The 19,947-nt window shown below is 39.0% G+C and overlaps 1 pseudogene; it reads right to left on the bottom strand.

Moving 5' to 3' along the window:
- Nucleotides 1-2,454: 2,454 nt before the first annotated feature.
- On the bottom strand, nucleotides 2,455-15,873 carry LOC110059715 (uncharacterized; annotated as a pseudogene).
- Between the last annotated feature and the right edge of the window lie 4,074 nt (nucleotides 15,874-19,947).

Here is a 19,947-nt window from a genome sequence, read left to right on the forward strand (position 1 = left end):
GGTACGATCAAACATTGTGGCACGGAATTAGTTTTTCTCTTTCTTTTGCTCTGTTTTTCTGTTTTTCTCTTACTTTGTCTTTGCTTGTACTTTTTTTTATCTTGCATTTGTGACACACAGAGAAAAAAAAACATCTAAAATTTAAGCGAATTTGCAAGGTATTGAGTTGTTTTTATTTTCTTCGCTCAGGCTGACGTAAGTAACTGGAAGTGAAATTTCACCTCCATAGCAACGCGCGCGAGCGCGCGCACAAATCGGTCATTGGGCTCTTAACCAGAAAACCAAGGAAGGTGGCCACAGTTAGTCATGCACGACTGTGAATGGGTGTTTATAACAAAGATGAAATGTTCCGTCACTATTTTGTCCCTTAAAGTGCACCTAACCCCCCAATTTTTTTTTTCGCTAAAACAAATCTAGACTTTATTTGAAGCATTTGGACGAAGAAATTTTTGAATTTGGTTGAATCCTCGATTTTCTATGCCCTTTCAAAGTCGCGATTAAGTGTTTCACGACCGCGTTTTAGGGAGTCTGGGGCAGCGGTACCTGATGACGTCTACCCAGGAACCAAACATAATAGCGCCTCAGTCAACTCTCTGTATTTGCTCGAGAAAATAGAACGCAAAACTAATCGTTCCGATGTATTTTGGGACTAAAACGTCCAAGTTTTGTCTCAGAATCATTTCTTTTTCGTCACTGGAGTCAGAGTTAAGTTTCGATTCGGAAGGCTCCGAAATAAACTTCGATCGAGCACGTTCGACAACTGTGAACTCACTGCTTAGAGCTTTGAGAGCAATTTACAGTATTTCAAGCGACGACGGGGAAGACGTCTTTGCGGACGAGCCGCTTGTATATTAGGAATGGAAAGCTAGATACGAAGTGGAGGAGCAGGCAAACGAAAAGCAGGAAAGAAAACTCAAGGACTGCTTTGGATGGTAATTTCGTCAACTAAACATAAGATTCCCACGCGTGCTTATAGCCCCTTTACATTTGTCCTTACCGAGAATGTATTTTGTCAAGGTTCTGTTAAATCCAGTTTGTGTTTTACTTTCAGTTGAATGCTTCATGTTTATAAGAGCGACGTACGTGTTGCAGTTTTCGAGACTTGATGACCTCCAAAACATTGGCTTCGATCGATTGAAAATCGTGTTGTTTGGACCTGTATTTTTGAAGCTGCGGGAAGCAAGGCGGAAGGAAACATTTCATACAATTACCGATTTCACATTGTCACACGTTTTAAGTCGTAACTCCAAATAACCAATGTAAATCGTTCTCAAAGTTTGCAGTGAAATTCGTCGGATAAGCGAAAAGGATGTGTTCCCTAAGCGGTCCGCAGATAATGTTACGCGGTCATATTTTCGACGCTACTGCACAGAATTTTTGTCGCACTGCTGATTTCCAAACCTTCGAAAAACTCTGTGAGTCTAACAATTTTGTTATCATGTAATTCTAGAGGATTAATCTTCGACTTTCATCTAAATCGAAAGAGAAATAAGTGTTGGTTAGCGGCGTACAGTTGCGATCTATTTACATATCAGTCTAACGCTTCTTGATCATGACCGGATCACACAACTTTGCCGGTTATGTTATAAATACTGCGGGATTGGAAGATATAGGTTGTCGGTAGTATTTCTACAAATTGCTGGTTAGCTTTAAGTAGAATATTCATGAAAATAGCGTTCGAAAGTCTGCGGAACAAATTCCAGTGAGAGTTCTTCAATGGTTCTCACAGATTCAGTTCGCTTGTTTCGGTTTGACAAAATCAACCATCGTTTACGTCTTTATTGCACCATTAGCCGATCATCGTCAGTAAATTGTACAGTATATCTTTCTTTAAATCTGGAATATTGCTGCAATAGCCGATAGCACCTCTGGAAGGCGTTTCTGCGCACCTTTCGAATGTGTATTGCACCATCCTGAAGGAAATGAGAGGAAATGAGATATCCAACCTTCCTGGGTAGACGTCACAAGAGCCGCTGGACCCATTCTCCTCAAACTCGGTCGTGAAACAAAATGGCGGTGTTTTGGAGCTATTTTCGAGATTTCGTCGTGGCACAGAAAATCGAGGATTTAACGGAATCCAAAATTTTTTTCGCAGAACTATTTCAAATAATAAGTAGATTCGTTCTAGCGAAAAAATTTTTTTGGGGTTAGGTGCACTTTAAATCTAGACCCAACAAAACTATTCACAGACAACACAGAGATTTGTGGTTCATTAAGTAAAAAAAAGTAATGAGATATTTTCTTCAGCCTTTGAGCTTGGGTTAATTTGAATAAGCTGTTGTAAATGTAGAACAATCAAAACAATTTCAGACTCATCCTCTATTTACTTAATCATTAATTATTAATACATCTGTGAAAGAAATACTGATAAAAATTTTAAAAATCTACAAAATAAATACTGATTATTCTACATCACTGTCACTAAACTCATCCTCTATTAACTTTCTGTAGAGGTCTTCATCATCATTGTCTTGTTCTTCTTGCCCTTCCGCTTGTTCTTCTTGATCCTCTTGTCCTTCTTCTTCTTCTTCGTCTTCTTCTAACTCCCCTTCCTCCTCATCCATCATATCATCTAATGCCTCCAGGTATGGTTTGGCCAGGCTATTAAAAATATGGAGAGGGATTTACTTCTGTCACTAATAGGCACCACAATATTGTGGAAAACTGACACTTTCTCTGAAGGGGCCCATTTCTTCAAACTTCCTGGCTACTCAAGGGCTTGTCAACTTACTGGGATCGTTTTTAGGCTGTTGTTTTGGGCCCAAAGCACCACACTACATAATGAAGCTGAAATCACTTTTTACCAGAGCTTGGTTTTCTGGTTAAGAGCAAATTATATCATTAGGCTAACAAAACTAGTTCCAGTCCCAAACCCCACAATAGAATTTAAAATCCTTAAAACTCATAGTCTTGTTGTTATTGGGATAAGATGCTCTACAATCAAGGACAAAAGTCTTGAGACAAATTTGCACTTTTGGCACTTTTGGCACTTTTGCGCACACGCCAGATGTGAATAAAACATCACCTGCCTAACCTCGTCCCCACCCCCCACCCCCATACAATGTTGAAAACTATTACCTGCAATTTCTTCTGATTTTAAACATTGTATGGGGTGGGGAGGGGGAACAGTAACACATCTCTAAAAGGAAAGCAGTGCTTTTTTTAAACTTCAGTAGTAAAACACATACTATTCGTTAAATTATATAAGTGTTCCAAGGACTTCTGTCCACGATTGTAGGTTCTGAACCACGGTGTCTGAAACACCTTACAAGATTAGAAGACACAAATTTAGGAAAGCCATTCCCTAACAGGAACGTTTTAATGATTGTTATTTGTTTCTGAAAGAGAGAGTCAAGGAATTTTGCAAGGCCAACATTCATGACTAGAAAACAAGACATACTGTCCAGTGTTTGTGTGCTTCCTATAAATGTCAATGGATGTTCTTTTCAGAGAAATGTTCAGGAAATGGACCATGCCATCTTCAAATTTGTTGACTGTAAAACATGTCGGATTTATTTGATTTGTTCACCAACAGCATATCATCAAAATAAGTAATAATAATTGGACCAAGTGGAGAACAATTCAGGGAGTAATCGCGTGAGTAATTTCAAAATAGGACGAGCGTGAAGCATGAGGCCGATTTGAAATTATGAGCATGATTACTCCCTAAATTGTACAACATGAGGTCCAATTACTAAAAGATCATATCTATAACAAATTTCGGAATTAAAAATGTCTTTTGGGAAGTGTTTTTTTGAGCGAAAAGGCCTGTAGCGCTTTTCATAAGTGTTGAAAACTGTAGGAAACATTGCGAAGGAAGCCATTAAAGCACACTTAATTGAGGTGAAAATCACATGGGCATCCAATAATTGGATACCTATAATTATTATAGGTATCCAATTACAAAAAGTTCAAATTGGATACCTGTAATTGGACACCCACGTGATCACACGCCGATTACATGACAAATAGGTGCGTGGAGAACCAATCACGATTGACAATTTGGTTATAGATATGACTACATCCGTAAAACTACTCATTTATAAGGCCACTGTCAAGCATTTCACGAACAATATCATTTTTGAGTTCTGTCATAAAAAACAACAACAACAACAACAATGGCCTAATGAAGAACCCAACAAAATACCATCAATTTGCTTGTTGAGTGCTCTCTTAATTAATTTGGTATTAATCAATTTATCATCATTAACTCCAAAGAAAACAATCTGAACAACTGTCAGGGCTTGAAAACTCCAATTCCTCTTAGAGTTGAAAACATTAAGTTGTTTTCCTTCCACATCTACACGGGAGAGTACCATATGTGGGTGGTGTTGTGGCACGTTGTGTTTGACAAACCCTCTTTATTCTTTATGTTTCCACATAAGAAATATAAAGGGACTGTTTTTTAACTGTTTAATAGCAAACCACTTTATTTTCAAAAAGCGTCTGTCATTTTTAGTTAAAGTTAATTTGGCTAACAATTCGTTCCTATTTAAATGTATGTTGCATGAAAACTGTGATCTGGAGGGCCCTGGATGCAATTTGAGTTTTTCTGTAATTTTGAAAAGTCAAGCCCAACACCATTCTTATTATGATTTTTTTATTGATTCCATTTCATCATTACTTAAGGTGGCTCTGCAGTTATTCTGGGTACACTTGCCCATATCAAAGTTTGCAACATAAATTTTGGGGCTTTGAAGTGTTGGCTAAGAAATTTTGGGAAATATTTTGACTTTCACTCAGTGATAATGTTACTTAATTCCATTTACTGGGGATAATATTTTTTATTCTGGCATACTGGTGTTAACTGGACCCCATTTTTTTGACAACAACACTACCAGTAAAAAAAAAAATAGCAATAATATATAACAATAATATTAATGATGATCATGTGCTTCAGGGAATGAATTATGTTTTCATTCATGACAGTTGGTTCATCATATTTGACCAATAGAAGTGCTTGAGTGGGTCTATTTGTCAGAAAAGTGGAGTCTCATCAAAATGTGTGGGCACAATTCATGGATATTTAAAATCTTGCGAGGGATGTGCTCTATGACTGATTAATCACCCAATGAATCACTGTTGCAACACCGAAACAAGAAGGCAAGTTTATTAAATAAAGTTGAGCATTTCTGCAAGTTGAAATTTTCTTTTAATGAGCACTAATGGGCAACAAAAGTCTACTAGGTAGGCAACTAAAAAGACACATGGGTAACCAACAAAAACAGAACTAGTTACCCAAAGGGCGAATTAGAAAGAAAGTTAGTGTCAAACACTGCATTAATAGCCGTCAAGCTCTTTCTAAGAGCTGTGTGGCTTCCAAAAGTTTTCTTTACTCTGCCCCTTTGACTCCTCGACCACTCTTAATTCATTTCTGTTTGTTGTGCCCCAAACCATTGCAGGAAAGAAAATGAGTGCTTTGCAGGCTGTTAGTATACATGTAGAATACAGTAGGAGCAATTGTACATGTATGGTTTACCAGTTTTGTCATTCAAGTGCTGTTGGTTACTTTGTAAATGGCACTTCAAAAGTTAAGGTTGTTATTTGCTCACACAGAAAGCTCAACTTTCTACAGGCTGTCTTGTTCACAGCTTTTAGGGTTTGAAATAAGAGTCACAGCAAGGAATAGAAAAAATATGTGCACTGCAACAAATGCTTAAGTAACTACATATGATATGCAAATATCTTCTGTGTAACACGCAGCAAAAATTGCTTGTGTAACTGCCATACATCATTCTGTACCTTAACCTATAATACACCATACAACCTCCCAAACTAATGGCAAATTGAGAATTTTATTTCACATCAATTTTAAAAACAAAATTATTTTGTTCTAGTGGGGACAATGGGTTGTTGACTAGTTTAATGGATACACAAGGATATTAAGCTATGCATTAAAGTGGTACTGTGCAATCACTTCTTACTTAAGATTTTGAAACTCCATCCACTAAACACTCCCTGTGCTAAATTTTAAGCCTTCATAGCAGGGATGAAAAGGAATTAAAAATTAGAAACTGCCTAATTTATCCAGGTTCAGAGAAGATGTGTTTTGAAAAATAATAGCCAAAACTATAAGTTGGCTTTCTCTAAAACATTTGGTTTGCAATGTTCTTCTTAGTATTGCTGGAGTATTTAGTGTACAAGAAAAAACTCATAAGCTATCCAGATATTGAAGCATAATATAAAGACATAAACCCTAAAATTCTTGAGAAAGTGCTGCCATTACAATTAAGGTGGCCAAACACAGTTTTCACGTGCGTTTTTGCTGATGCAATTCAGCATGTGCACAAGGATTGCAAAAAACAAACTCAACACCCGCAGTATCTGTGGTATTTTTCTCTTTAACTAAATGCTGTAGTGTATTGATGACTTTAGTCTTTTATCACAAAGATATGTTAGACAAGGTAACGATGCAAAGAACCCAGCAATTCTTAGCTTTTTCTTTGTTACCGAAAGAAACCAGTTAAATGCAGCGCATGCATAGTAAGTCAAAAAATTGCGATTCAATGAAAATTTGCACTCTCTGAAATATGCCAATTTCTCGAGAACCACTCCTTAGAATTTCACGAAATCTGGCATGAAAATACTCTAGGAAATAAGTAACTGGAGTATTGAAAATAATTGAACTTTAACAAAGGAAATTCTAGATATTCCAGTAAACCTTCAACAAGGGATAATTAAAGATCTCTCTGTTAAATTATTAGCAAAATGGTGTTAACTTATGAGAATCGTTACAAGCTTGTTGCATGCAAATTATAAAGAAAATCTGATAACTAGATTTTCTACAAATAAACAAAACCGATTTTAAAGGCCTGTTTATTTTTGTTCATGATGCCATGGCAACGGCACATACGTCAGCTTAACCATCAAAAAACCAAAGTTTGTGTTGTTAACTTGCTTGCTGCCATTTTTGGTGACTGTGAGATCAAGGGTTTTAGAGAAAAAGGTAAATAAAACACAGGTATCAAAAACTGTGTTCAGCCACCTTAAGACCCATTTATGTACAGGTAACAAAAAAAATGAAATTATTTTGGCAAGCCACAACTCTAAAAAAGTTATCAACACATGGCAACTGATACATATAATAGTAAGGGCTGATGCTCACCATCCCTAGTCCCTTCTCTGCTAAGACTTTCTTCAGTTTGTGCATGTTTTCCCTCATCCAACCCATGATGATCATCCATTACTACAAAATAGAAATTCAAAGCATTATTAATAAACACAAAATCACACAAATTCAATTATATTTTAAGTTACATTGACTGTTTTAAAATAACATACAGGCTTGTAGAATAAAAGCTGTTCCTCGGTAAAGGGAAATTTAAAAGAAAACAAAATCAGAAACAACTGCAAGAGTAAGACTATCTTATCAAGACCTAGGTTTTTAAAGTCTATTTCAACTGACAATGAAACCAAAACAGAACAGACTGAATCTCTAGTGGCCAAGTTTGGCTGGTGAGAGCTACATCATATTTACCAAGTGATAAAAGACATCCTTGAGAATAAAAATACAAGTAGATAAACAAACTGTTTTCCCCTTCTTTACACATTAAAAGAGCAAACAACCCAAGTATCAAAAAATATGAAAAAATTCTCCAGAAGATAACAAGAATGGTAATGTTCCTCACACAAGAGCTGGCACAAAGAGATAATGGCAATGCCACCTAATGAAGACATGACAAGGCATTGGCATGTATCCCTCCTGGTACTAATTAATGGACTAGCCACATAAAAATGGAAACCTGGGCATTGAAGCAGTGTCACATGATGACTATATACACTATGTGTCTACAAAACATTGCTTTGTAACAAACAGCTTAAAGGATGCCAGTCAACAACAGAAGAAAAGAAGGACAAACAACCCTAACTTTACTGCTTACAACTAAGGTGATTCCTTAATTAGTACTACATTGCGAACCCTTCGTGTGCAGAATTTTACACTTATTCAATAGCATGCAAACAAAATCAGTACTGATGGACACAAATTAGGACTTTAAAAACCAACAATTTGAGGAACGCTTTGATTCTACGTCATTTGGATTATTTTAGATTCTTTTCCATAAGTTGTTTATTACGTTCTCCCTTATGTGTATGTTCAAAACTTCATGTATGCCTATCAAAGGTCATGAAAAAACTAAATTACTGTACCTTCCAGCCACCGCAAAATGTAATGTGGAGTGATGAAATAAATGAATAGTACTAGAACTGGCAAAATAGGGTAAGACTGGTACATCAAAAATGGTTTGGTACATCATATCTCTTTTGCAAGCATGGTGACCTATTTTAATTCTTGTTTAGAGACTGTGCTTGGTAGGGAACATTCAGGGAAATGTATTGTACATTTGTTTTCATGATTGTACCCAGGAGTTTTGCTTACATTAAAATCGGTAGAAATCATTGCCAATACTGGTAGAAGAAAAGAAATATCAGACAAAATAAAGGCTCGAATTGTTCAAATTGTCACAAGAATTGTAAACTTGATTTCTTGACATCCTGAACTAAACTCAAATTTCTTGAACTGTAACCAATTTCAATCCTCCCAATCCTGCACTTTATTTCTATCCAACTAAGCTGTATATTTGGTGGCATTTGGCGATATAAGGTGGAAATAACCTGAGTGAAAATTTGCTCTGACGGCATGACAGTTTCTTTATGCCCGTGACGAAGGCAAATGATACTACGCAGTTTAATAGCACGATAGATCCGAATTGCAAAATGCAAAACACAACAGTGTGGACTATACAAACTAGTGCCAGCTTAGTTCGTGCCGCTTGAAAGCAACACGATCAACAATACTTAGATTGCAGATGAACATGTCGAGATGGCTTCGTAAAATTGAGCCATTAGTACTGACTCCATTACTACAGACAACATTATACAATACACTACGCTTCACAAAGCTTCTTACCAACAATATTAAGCTTCAAAGGCAGCTGTAAATGTGTTTCGGAACATGCAGAAAGATCCGACAAAACTCCATCACGATAAAAATCACAATCGCTAGGTTGCGAGCTTTCACCTCGCAAACACCGTCCCGTCCCCCAGTAAAATAGGGACCTTTAGCAACGCAGACTTTTCCGGCGGCGACGGCGACCGGAAGTCAAATCATTTTCCGGTAGACGTCTTACATTTCGGCGGGAAGCCGTCCTCTCTCTGCGCGGACGTGAGAACAGCGAGTTTCCCGTTGTCCACAAAACGTGAGTACATTTTTTGCCTTCATGCATTAAATGTCTACCATTTCTTTCTCATTTGGTTTCCGAAGGCTTCAAAACCAACTAGGCAATATATAATTGGAATTTAATCTGGGTTTTCGGCTTAATTATATGTTAAAATATTCGTCTTAACTTTCAGTTCTGAGGCATGCCTGCAATCGCGAACAAAGACAACAAACAGCTCGAATCAAAGGAAGTTCATTGAACGAGTTAAGTCACTGTACCTACATGGGAGGAACAATATTTTCAAAAGTATACACAGTCCTTCCATTCTGTCGAACACAGTCCTTTATTGACAGTGGAAAGTGGGAGGCAATAGGCCCTTTGCAGCTAAGCCATCACGTGACCTATTTTTCATAAAATTATGGGCTACAACTTAAAGAATGCCAGAAATGGAAAGAGCGCATCGAAAATATCAAAATGGCCGAGTTTGAGGCCCCCATCATTAAAGAAGGAGATTTTATGATGGTGCGAATTTTTAAAAGAATAAGAAGATTTGTATGGAAAAAGTTGTTGGAGAGCAAGGTCTTGCTCTCCAGCAACATTTTCCATACAAATCCTCTAAATTTTCCGAAAATTCAAACTGTCGTATAAACTTACTCTTTAATTCCAGGGGTCTCAAACTTGGCCATTTTGGTATTTTCAATGCGCTCTTTCCATTTCTGTCATTCTTTAAGTTATAGCCCATAATATGAAAATTTTATAGGAAAAATTTGGTCACGTGACCCCAGCTGCAAAGGGCCTATTGCAGTGCTTCTATCAAAGTGGAACTCTGCTTTACATTCGGCTGAATTGATGTCATCGAGATTGAACGGGTCATATTGCTGGTAAATAAAGTCGGGATTTTTGGACTGACAAGCGTCATAAACGGGGACAAACTCTCTATCAGACACGACGATGTTAACAGAGCTAAGTAACAGCAATTCCCGGACGTTCAGTCATGAATTCATCTTCAAGCCTTTGAGTTTCGTTTTGCAAAGTGCAAGTGATAAGTGACGAAGTTGCCGTCGCGAAAGCTAAAGGTTTTCCTATTTCGGCGGGAAAAACGCAGATTCCATCCCAGTCTTAATCGTTCGTAGACGTCGCCGTCCTCTTGAAAAGTCATTGCTAAAGGTCCCTACTATATAAATCAAAGGCGAAGGGAGGGGTGGGGCAATGCTTAATACTTGATATGTAAACATTTCTGCCAGCTCTTGTTTTTTGGCATGAAACTCTATTCAATTTTGTAAGAGCTTTGCCTGGTTAATTTTTTCTTCAGAAAAAGATTGAGAATATAAAAATAAACAGAAATACCAGTAATACACGGGATCATGCTGTGTATTGTCACTCACTATAAAACTGGAACTTTTAATTTGATGCGCAAATTCTCAATATTTTGACATGACTCTCTGAATTTCCTAGTAAATTTAGCTAAACTGATTGTACAAGAACTACAAGGTCTGAAAACTGGACAAAGGGTTCCTAAAAGCCCGTTGAAAAAAAAAAAAAGACCAACAAAAAAAGCAATACATACTTCACCCCATACCCAACTGTGAATTGATATTAAACGTTCCTTATCAGTGTAAAAAATCCCTGGTATAAATTACTGTTAATTTCTTAAGCTAGCAATCTCTCGATATCGTGGGCTATTCACAGTGCTAAAGTTTCTGCGAGTTTGACTACTGCCCTAGTCGTGGTTCAACACAGATTGGAGATTGCAGTCTAGGAGATTTCTTCGGTGGCAACAAGGTTGTTTCGCAAGTGGTACAGAGCCATTCGTCGGGTTCGTCAAGAAGTTTGGCACATTCCCTAGGACAGGAATTGTAGAAACGACAGTGAATTATTACGTTTTAAAACAATTACCTCCCATTTAGCAACTGCACTAAACAAAAGTGGCTAACTCGATAAAACTGATTTACGCAAACCGGTACATTAAAATCGTTAACTGAAGAGACCACATATAGACCTACCCACTTACAAAATAAAACTCTCTCTGGGGTAATACAATGGTACATTATACATTACATTAATGTATCAGTCAATTCCAGCAGTGCCCAGGCTTTTTTCAACTCGTTCACTGCAAAGAATAAAACATAGGTAATTCAGAAAATATATTTATCAGTCGGACAGATGTGGTATGAAATCAGTAGTCTGTCTGCATGTTTGATTATCTTTACATGATTACTCATTGCAAATTTCCCTTGCTCAAACTTAAAATTGAGATGTTGGGTATGCCGAAACCTGCATGGTTGCTAACTGGACAATTGCACAGTCGGTGCCGCAAAAACATGATTTTTATTACAGATTTTCATATCACAGGCATAGACCGATACTAACCTAACGTAAGAACCATTTTCCATGCGTCATCTGTGAAGAATTTCTTCAACAATGATAAATCAGCCTCAACGGCTTCTCCGGGAATGGACGGTACTTTGGATAGGCTACATACGTCTGTAAGAGGTAGTTTCCTTCCAGAAAGCAGGATGTCTTCGACTGCCTGGCTTTCTTCCTTGCAAAACCAATTCATCATTTCTTGCAATTCTATGAAAGAAAATAATAATAATAATAATAATAATAATATTTTTATTATAATAAAGCATACTAAATCATATCACAACCGTTTGGCAACACATGAAAGTGCACAATGTAACCATATTCAGGCAAGCGGTCATATTCATTTGCTTACTCGATAACGGCCCACTTTGTTCAGGGAATGGATTGCTTTTTCAGGCAACACCTATGTAATGAGCCTAGTGAAAAAAAGATTTTTAACTAAAAATTCCAAATGAAAGTAATATCACGAGAACATGTAGCTTGCATAGCTGACATAAAGCCACGACAAATATCCGAGTTCAATAGTGTTTACATGCTCACCTTCCCTATTAATATTATCAGATGAGATTTGTTTTTCTGTGCTGATTTGGTCGTTGTCCCCTCTCCAGTTCCCAGGGATCTCCATTTTTTCTTCTTTGGATGGCTTTACCAACCTCACGTTGATCTTCCTTGACTTTTTCTTAGTGGAGAAGAAACGTTTTTGTGGCACAATATTTTTACTATGTGGAGCATTCTCTTTAGGGGTGGGAAGGTGTTTATTTCCATGTTCACGAATGGAAATAAACAAGCTGTGGGCAGAATTGATGCTTCTCTCTTACTGTTGCAAAGCGTCGTCATTTTCGCATCCTTAGCTTCAATATCACTGACAATAGTAAGCAATTTGGTTTTAGTGATTGCTTCCGTCTTTCTCTATCCGTCTCACGATCATTGTTGGAAGCTTTGTTTAGACAGTCTTTAAGAAAGTCAATCTCCGCACTTTTTTCGGCGAAATTCTTCTCATCTTGGTGAGTACTCTGTGTTTCACTATCATATGTTCCGTCCTCTGACAACTGCCCTGCATAATTCTCATCCTGACAGGTGCTGTACCTACAAACAAGATGAATATGCTTGCAAATTGTAGTCGCGATTAAGCTGTCGGGGCAGTTACACACATACATATGTACACAGATGTTGCACTCTTGGCACTTCAGCTGGCAGTTTTGTTGCTCGCTACAGGCGTCCGATAGCTTTGACACTTTATAAGAGCTTCTCCCGTCCTCTCCAAATACCGTCCAGGTATTGGAGTCCTCGGCTTTAACGGAGCCAGTTGAGAGGATCAAACTGCGCAGATGCCTTTCCTGTATTTTATTTATGCGTGTTGTAACTTTTCCCTTGGTCAGTTTAATCAGACGATCAAAGGTTTTATCTCTAACATATTTTAAAAGATTAAGGAGACAGTTGTCTAAGCGTTTGCTAGTTTTCCCTTTCAAGTACTGATACTTGAAAACCTTATGGAAGGCTTCCACAAACATGTTCGTGTTGATCCCAAGGCCAACTCTGAAGCAGTAGGCCCATTTTCTTTTCGGGGTGTCCACTCCCGTTCAAAGTATTTCTTGAATGACGCTGTTTTTGTGGAGAGGTTAAGGCGATTGAGAAAACCTCGCAAGCAGTCGTCAAACAGTGTTTCATCAGTTTGTTCGAGAACTGTCCGAAACATCTTGTAAACCTCGAGTTCCGTTGGTATGTCGCCGATTTTTTCCCTTAATTCATGAGTGATTGCTTTATCCACATGCCACGTGCATAGTAACTTCTGCGGACGTGGAGATTCATCCATTACTCCGACCCAAGCACTATAGAATTGCGGGGCAATGTCACTTATGAACTAAGAGCTGGAAATAGTTCCAGTGTTCTTCTTAACCTCGCTGAAGAAGTTACACATTGTTGTAAAGTCTTCGTGGTTTGAAATACACCACGCAGCTGGAAACCCCTCTCCAAACTCATCGATCACTAAAAGGGTCGTGAGGAAAAAGTCACACCCATTAGCTCCGTGTGTGCTGTCACAGCACACACCGTTAGGCCCAAATTTTCTTAGCATGCTTCTTTGAAATGGGCTCTGAATCACTATCATAATATCATCTTTGGCCAGGTCGTAGCCCTAATCGGATTCGCGACCGGGGACCCTCTCCATTCGATTATCCAGGCCAAGACACTATCTAGGTCGTTTTGATGTCTTTGATAGTCTTTAACGCCAAATGCTCTTTGGATGTTAGAGAGATGTTTTCTTTCTAATAGATGTTCCCGTGATAAGTTATCCTCAGTTACACTTTCTCTAATGTCACTGAGGATCCTGTCTCTCGGTAGCCCTTGTTGAATTTTGGCTGCCTGCCAGCTCTTGCCGTTTTTCTTTAGCGAGCCGTATGTGCTGCAGTTCTTTTTCGTGGCCATAGTGGGTATAACAAACGTCAAATGTGATTGTACCATCATCTACGTACGTCACAACTAACGTTGACGTGCAATTCCTTTCAATCTTGCAGCTTCCTGTTCAAAACGAACATATTGATTATATTTGTCACCTCGGGTACACTGCGATGTGTCGCTGAGTTCATTTTCACTGAGGGAGGAATTCTTCGTACCTCTGGTACCGAATCACAGCCAGTGAATCTCGTGTCATGAACAAAGAAAACACCAGACTGCAATATCTAAATGTAGTAACAACTATCCCAAAACAGTTAACAGGGTAATGCCTTGCATTTATCATCTTGCCTTTATAATAAAAATGACTACTGTTCATTTACCTTGCGATTTTTGACGTTGTTTTCCACTTCGGCGTGGTCTGTAGGTACCACATCTGTTGCACTGGAAATATTCAACTTTCCGCCCGCTACTTTGATTTTTCTTGGTTCCTGTAGTAATAAAAATTCAGATTTTAACTGCATCTTTACTCGCATTTGAGGCATTACTACTTTCTCTTAAATATAGCCCTCTTTAAACAAACCCACCTGTTACTTTCACAAACGAGCAGCCTTCTTTTTCCTCCATTTCTGCTTTCCATGCTGCAAAGAGAAGGTATATCATTAATGATATCTCTAAGAAGAGTGAAATCCATTAATATATAGGATTGAGCATGATAGTAAAAATAACAACTGTCGATGTTTTTAGCATCTAACAAACTCATTTTGCAGGGCAAAGTATTGAAACCATTTGTGGCGTTCTCCTTTGCGAATTGCGACAACACTTATTTTGTTTTGCACCTCCGCTAACTAACCAAGAAGGGAGTAGCATGTGTGTACGATGCTATTTCATATTTGTTGGTCTTATGTGACAAGTATGTATACATAAATCTACTTCATGGTATGTAATTTCATAATACCATTAACTTAACGTTATGCTCGAGATCGGGCAATGAAAAGAGAAATAAGGATTACAATGTATAACAATCGCGAAATACCTCTAACATTCTGCATCAGTAAAGCCTCCGTCTTGAAATTTAATCCATGTTCCGTGGACATATGTTCCCGTAGATCTTTAATCCGGTAGAATTGCCTGCCACACTCAATGCATAAACATTTCCCGCTTTGAATAGTCAGATTTTGGCCATCCATAGCATGTTTTCTCATCATATTCCTTTTCATATTTGAGACTTTAGGGCAAGTGTAATCACACTCAGAGCACTTGTGGACGTTGGTAGCTCCGTCTATTTTAACTTCTTTGACTTCCTTGTACCTGGTTTTCTGTTGTACTGGTTTTGGTCTATCTCCTGGTCTGTCGCCTGTGCTAATTCCGGGTCTATGTCTTGCGGTGGTTCCGGGGTTGTGTCCTGGGGTGTTTCCGGGGCTGTGTCCTGGGGTGTTTCCTGGGCTGTCTCCTGGGGTGCTTCTGGGGCTAAGTCTTTGGGTGGGGTCGGTGCTGTCTCTTGTGGTGGTTCCAGGGTTGTGTCCTGGGGTGATTGCGAGGCTGTCTCCTGCAGTGGTTCCGGAGCGGTCTCCTGTGGTGGTTCCAGGGCTGTCTTCCTGGGTGGTTCCAGGGCTGTCTTCTTGGGTGGTTCTGGGGCTGTCTCCTGGGGTGGTTCCGGGTCTGCCATTTGCAGTAGTTCTAGATCTGCCACCGGCGGGGATTGCGGCTCTGTCACCTGTGGTTGATCCTCCTCCTCCATAGTTGAGGCGAGCTGGTCTCCTGAAAAGGAAGGCTTGATCCTAAGTAATGGCAGATTAATATCTTTGGCAGTTAACCAGTGAATCAGCACTCTTCGTAAATAGCTTGAATGGAATGTAGGATTTGTTATCCACCAAATGTCATTAGGAAGAGAACTTTTGGTGTCGAGAAAGCCGGATCTCCACAGAGTAGGACTAAGGCAACTTATGGCCCCCATGACCACAACAATTATTCCACAGATGCTACCGCAGGATTGTTAAGGGATGTTCTTAAAACAGCTTCCAGTGCATCGGTGGAAACCACTGCCGTTGCCCTCTGGTTTGTGTGCAATAACTCGTCCGTGGGTTGGTTTTCTGAATACGGGAAACACCCTTGAAAAACCGTGAAGAATGGAGTCGACTGTGGATTTCAGGTTAGTTGGAGGAGCCCAGCCGCGAGTGTCACAGTAAAACCACTTGTTTTGAACTGTATCTACATATAGCAGGGTCCGGTGGCACCCAGGGTTCTCGGGTGTGGCTACGCGTGTGTCTCTAATGTTACCCGCAACATTAATGACGAACACAATGCTTCTGATCTGCTTACCCCGCCGAATGGTACATGTCCAACGTTTTAGCTCCGTTTTGTTCAGTGGTATTAGATCATTAAGGATGAATGCTGCAGTTTCGGCGTTGTAGCTGTTAGCATTAAGAAGATCTATAAAGGCTTGGATTTTGGCAATATTCACCCAGTTGTTGCCGGTAAGGGTCGCCAGATCTGAAGAAAGTGCTGCTTTGCCAAGGACGACTTTACTGTCATTGTAGGCGAATAAAAGCTTCTTAAAGCCGTCCAAAAATCCTGGAGGTGCATGCTACTCGTTCGGTGGACGAGGTGTCACTGTTAGCCACTGCACCTCTTGATTTACCCGACGAGAAATATCCCTTAGCGAATGGATTTTCAGCAATGTTTCCAATGACGACCTTGTGTAGGTACCAGCAGAACAGGTGATAGTGGTATACTTTGCACTGTTAAGTGTGTGCAGCATATGCTCACAAATAGACTTGGAAGGAATCCGTGATACCGTACTGACGTCAGTGATATGATCTGGAGCGTTAGAATGAAGGGTTTGAACCCCAGTGGCAACTATTGTCGGGAAGGAAATGTCGGCTAAATCACCCCTGTTCGTTGAGTGGAACTTGTTGTTGATGATAATTTCCTTCAAAAATAATGAAACAAATTGCCATCATACGATCTTTTCTTTTTAATAACTTTATTTTGTTATTATTATTAGAACTATATTAATTTTTATCAATAAAGGTGAGATGTTCCTTTGTTTCTATTATTTATGTTATTATTTTGTTATTGTTTGTTTATCGTCATCTTCATTATTATTATTATTATTATTATTATTATTATTATTACACTATTTCATTTATTAATTTTTGAACAAGGCAATAAAAATCCATACTATAATAACAGCCTCCGTGGCAAGTACTAGAAGATGAAGAAGTAGGGACTGGTATTGCCTCATTGACATTCTCCGCTTTTTTTCTCACTCGCGCACCACGCGTCACATACACTCGGATCAACAAACTCCTGCCTGCCACCAAATACACATCATTTCTTTTGATATTTACTTTAAGTATTGGATCTATGTGTATGATGGGAGCTCTCGATGAAGCAACAGATTTCTTTTTCCTTTTGTAAACTAGAAGACAAAACTGAGCAACTGCATGAACGAGACTTATCCCACGCATAATGAAGTGAAAAACAAAACCGCCAAGAGATGAAAGATCATCTTACCTTTTGTTGTTCTCAAGCTCATGATTCTTCTATAAAATCAACAGATCGGAGGGACTATGCAGCGAAGCAGTTCGAGCAAGGTGTTCTAAAGGCTGAATACACTAATTTGGCGCGCTTTTCCCGCCTTAACTTAGCAGCCACGCTTGATTCCCGGTTGACCCTGGTTGACCCCAAGTGTTGCTGTGCGTGACGGAACCACAAATTACAATTTGCCAGATTTTCTGAAGCGATAAGCGATCGAAGCTATTCCTTCCGTGTATACAGGAATAGCCCTAAGACCTCCTAAGGACGACCAGGCGCTACTGGAGGCGAGGTCGGACAAACAAAAAAAAAAACAAGAGAGCGGCGCGAGCGGCTTATAAAGCTAAAAATAAATACACGAATCGAAACTTTCGAGAGATCATATCAAGTTAAAAGTGTTACCTTGAGTCAAGGGTTAACTTATTAGCTAATTACTATTTTTAACATCCAGTTACAGGTCGGAGCCATTCCTGTGCAGCGGTTAAATACAGGTATCACTCCGAGTTCAAGTTGCACCTTTCCGCACGTTGTAACGCACTAACTAATGGAATTGTTAGACGTTGTATCACAGTAAACTAATGCATTGTAAATGAACAACATTCAAGACAATTACTTTTCTAGGGTGGGACGGTGGGTAATGATTTGGGCAACACAGCGCGATCGCTTGATCATTTGCATTTGGGCTCAATCCGGAATTATTCTTCTAAAAGTCATTTGCATCTGTAGACAAATCGCTGTTCCAGTTGTGTTTTTAATTAACGACGGTTCTTAAATCACTCAGTGTAAAGGTAAGTGTTTGCGAACGCTCTTACTTCAGAGATTATTTCAGTGACCGGTGTATTTACGCTTAGTGAGTGCGTGCATGTGTTTATGGTCGTTCATCAATCGATCTCGAATAGAAGCGGTAAACCTTAGACCTTTAGCTTTAGATTAACTTCATATATTGGAGCTCATTACATGTGCATCCTCACTCGCATATTCTACTATCAGTTTATGCTTTAAACTAACAACAACCACAATCAATAGTAAAATCAGAGCGAGTTCATCGATCGACACAAACCACTAATTAGTGGCATACAACTACATCACATACAAACCAATAATTAGTGACATACAACTACAACACATACAAACCACTAATTAGTGGCATACAACTAGAACACATACAAACCAATAATTAGTGGCATACAACTACATCACATACAAACCAGTATATTACTTCGAAACTGTCAAGGAATTATTGATGGATATGTAGTTGCTTATTATAACCTATAAGCTGTAAACTTTTATTAGATGTCACGCAACAAACTTAGTGCCGATCAGCTTGGAAAACTGAAAGCACTGTGGCTGGGCGGCATGACAAATACGTCCAACAGAGAGTTGATAAATGGAGGCTGTCGAGTCCACAGGTCTTGATGAAAAAGTGATAAAGGTTGCTAACCATCACTGCACAAAATATTGATCTATTTTAAGTAAAGCTTATTCCTTCTTGCTGGCTGTGAAAAAGGGAGTTACACGTTAAATCCAGTCCAGAATTAAACCTAATAAATCAGTGGAAGTTTACGTTATGAATCATTTTCGTTAGAAAATTCTGTTTTTCTTTTTGTCATACTGAGTCGTAGTGTTATAACGTAAAGGGTATTGGTAGCATTGATTTCATTTGCTTTATCAGCACACAATCTAAATTTCACTTTCTGCGTTGCAGAACTGGATTGGGAACGAAAAAAAAAGGAGAGGCCTCGCGGTGAAAAGAAGCGAGCCACTAGCTAGGGAGGCGAGAACTTACATCGAGGGAAAGCTAAGAAAGAAATCCGCTTTCTCTATCTTCAAGAGTGAGTTTTTGGGAAAGGAGGGTAAGTGGTCATGCTGTTTGTTTAATTTTCTTGTAGGTTTTTGGGCTGAAAAGGTTCGAGAGCTAATCCTACTACTTTATCTCCACTAGCCAAAACAATGATGGCAGAAGGGGTAAGAGCGGCGGAGGTACAAAGGAGAGGCAATATGGCATACCAGAGTCTTGACGCTAAGGAGCGTGAAATGTATCAGAAAAGGGCAGATGAAGCAAACAGCAACAACCAAGTTAAAGAATCTGCGGTTTCTCGTACCAAACTGGTCCGAAAAATTGTTTCCAACATACATGCAAATGTAAGTATACAGTTATTGTGCATGTTGAGATAAGCATATGTCTGTGATCCACTCTCTTCTATTAAGTCCATGTCACACGAAAGGAAGATGATCCTAGCACTAGTTGATTCCTGGAAAATGTGTCATGTTTATTGAGGTCAAGCACACGTTGTAATAGACATAAAGGTAACCAAGAACAAGTTTGAGTAGGTAGGAGAGTTAACTGAGATCAACTGAGTACTAAAACAAGTAGATCAGCTTCCATGGATGGTACCCCCGATGATTCCAGTGCTAAAATAATCGTCCTTCCATAGTTCGTATTTAACCAGTATACTTAGGACAAAGGAAATGTTTCTTCTGGGTACGTCTT

The sequence above is a fragment of the Orbicella faveolata genome, unplaced genomic scaffold (genome assembly GCF_042242905.1).
Source record: "Orbicella faveolata isolate gen_17 unplaced genomic scaffold, um_ofav_v1 contig_25, whole genome shotgun sequence".
Classification (NCBI taxonomy): Eukaryota; Metazoa; Cnidaria; class Anthozoa; order Scleractinia; family Merulinidae; genus Orbicella; species Orbicella faveolata.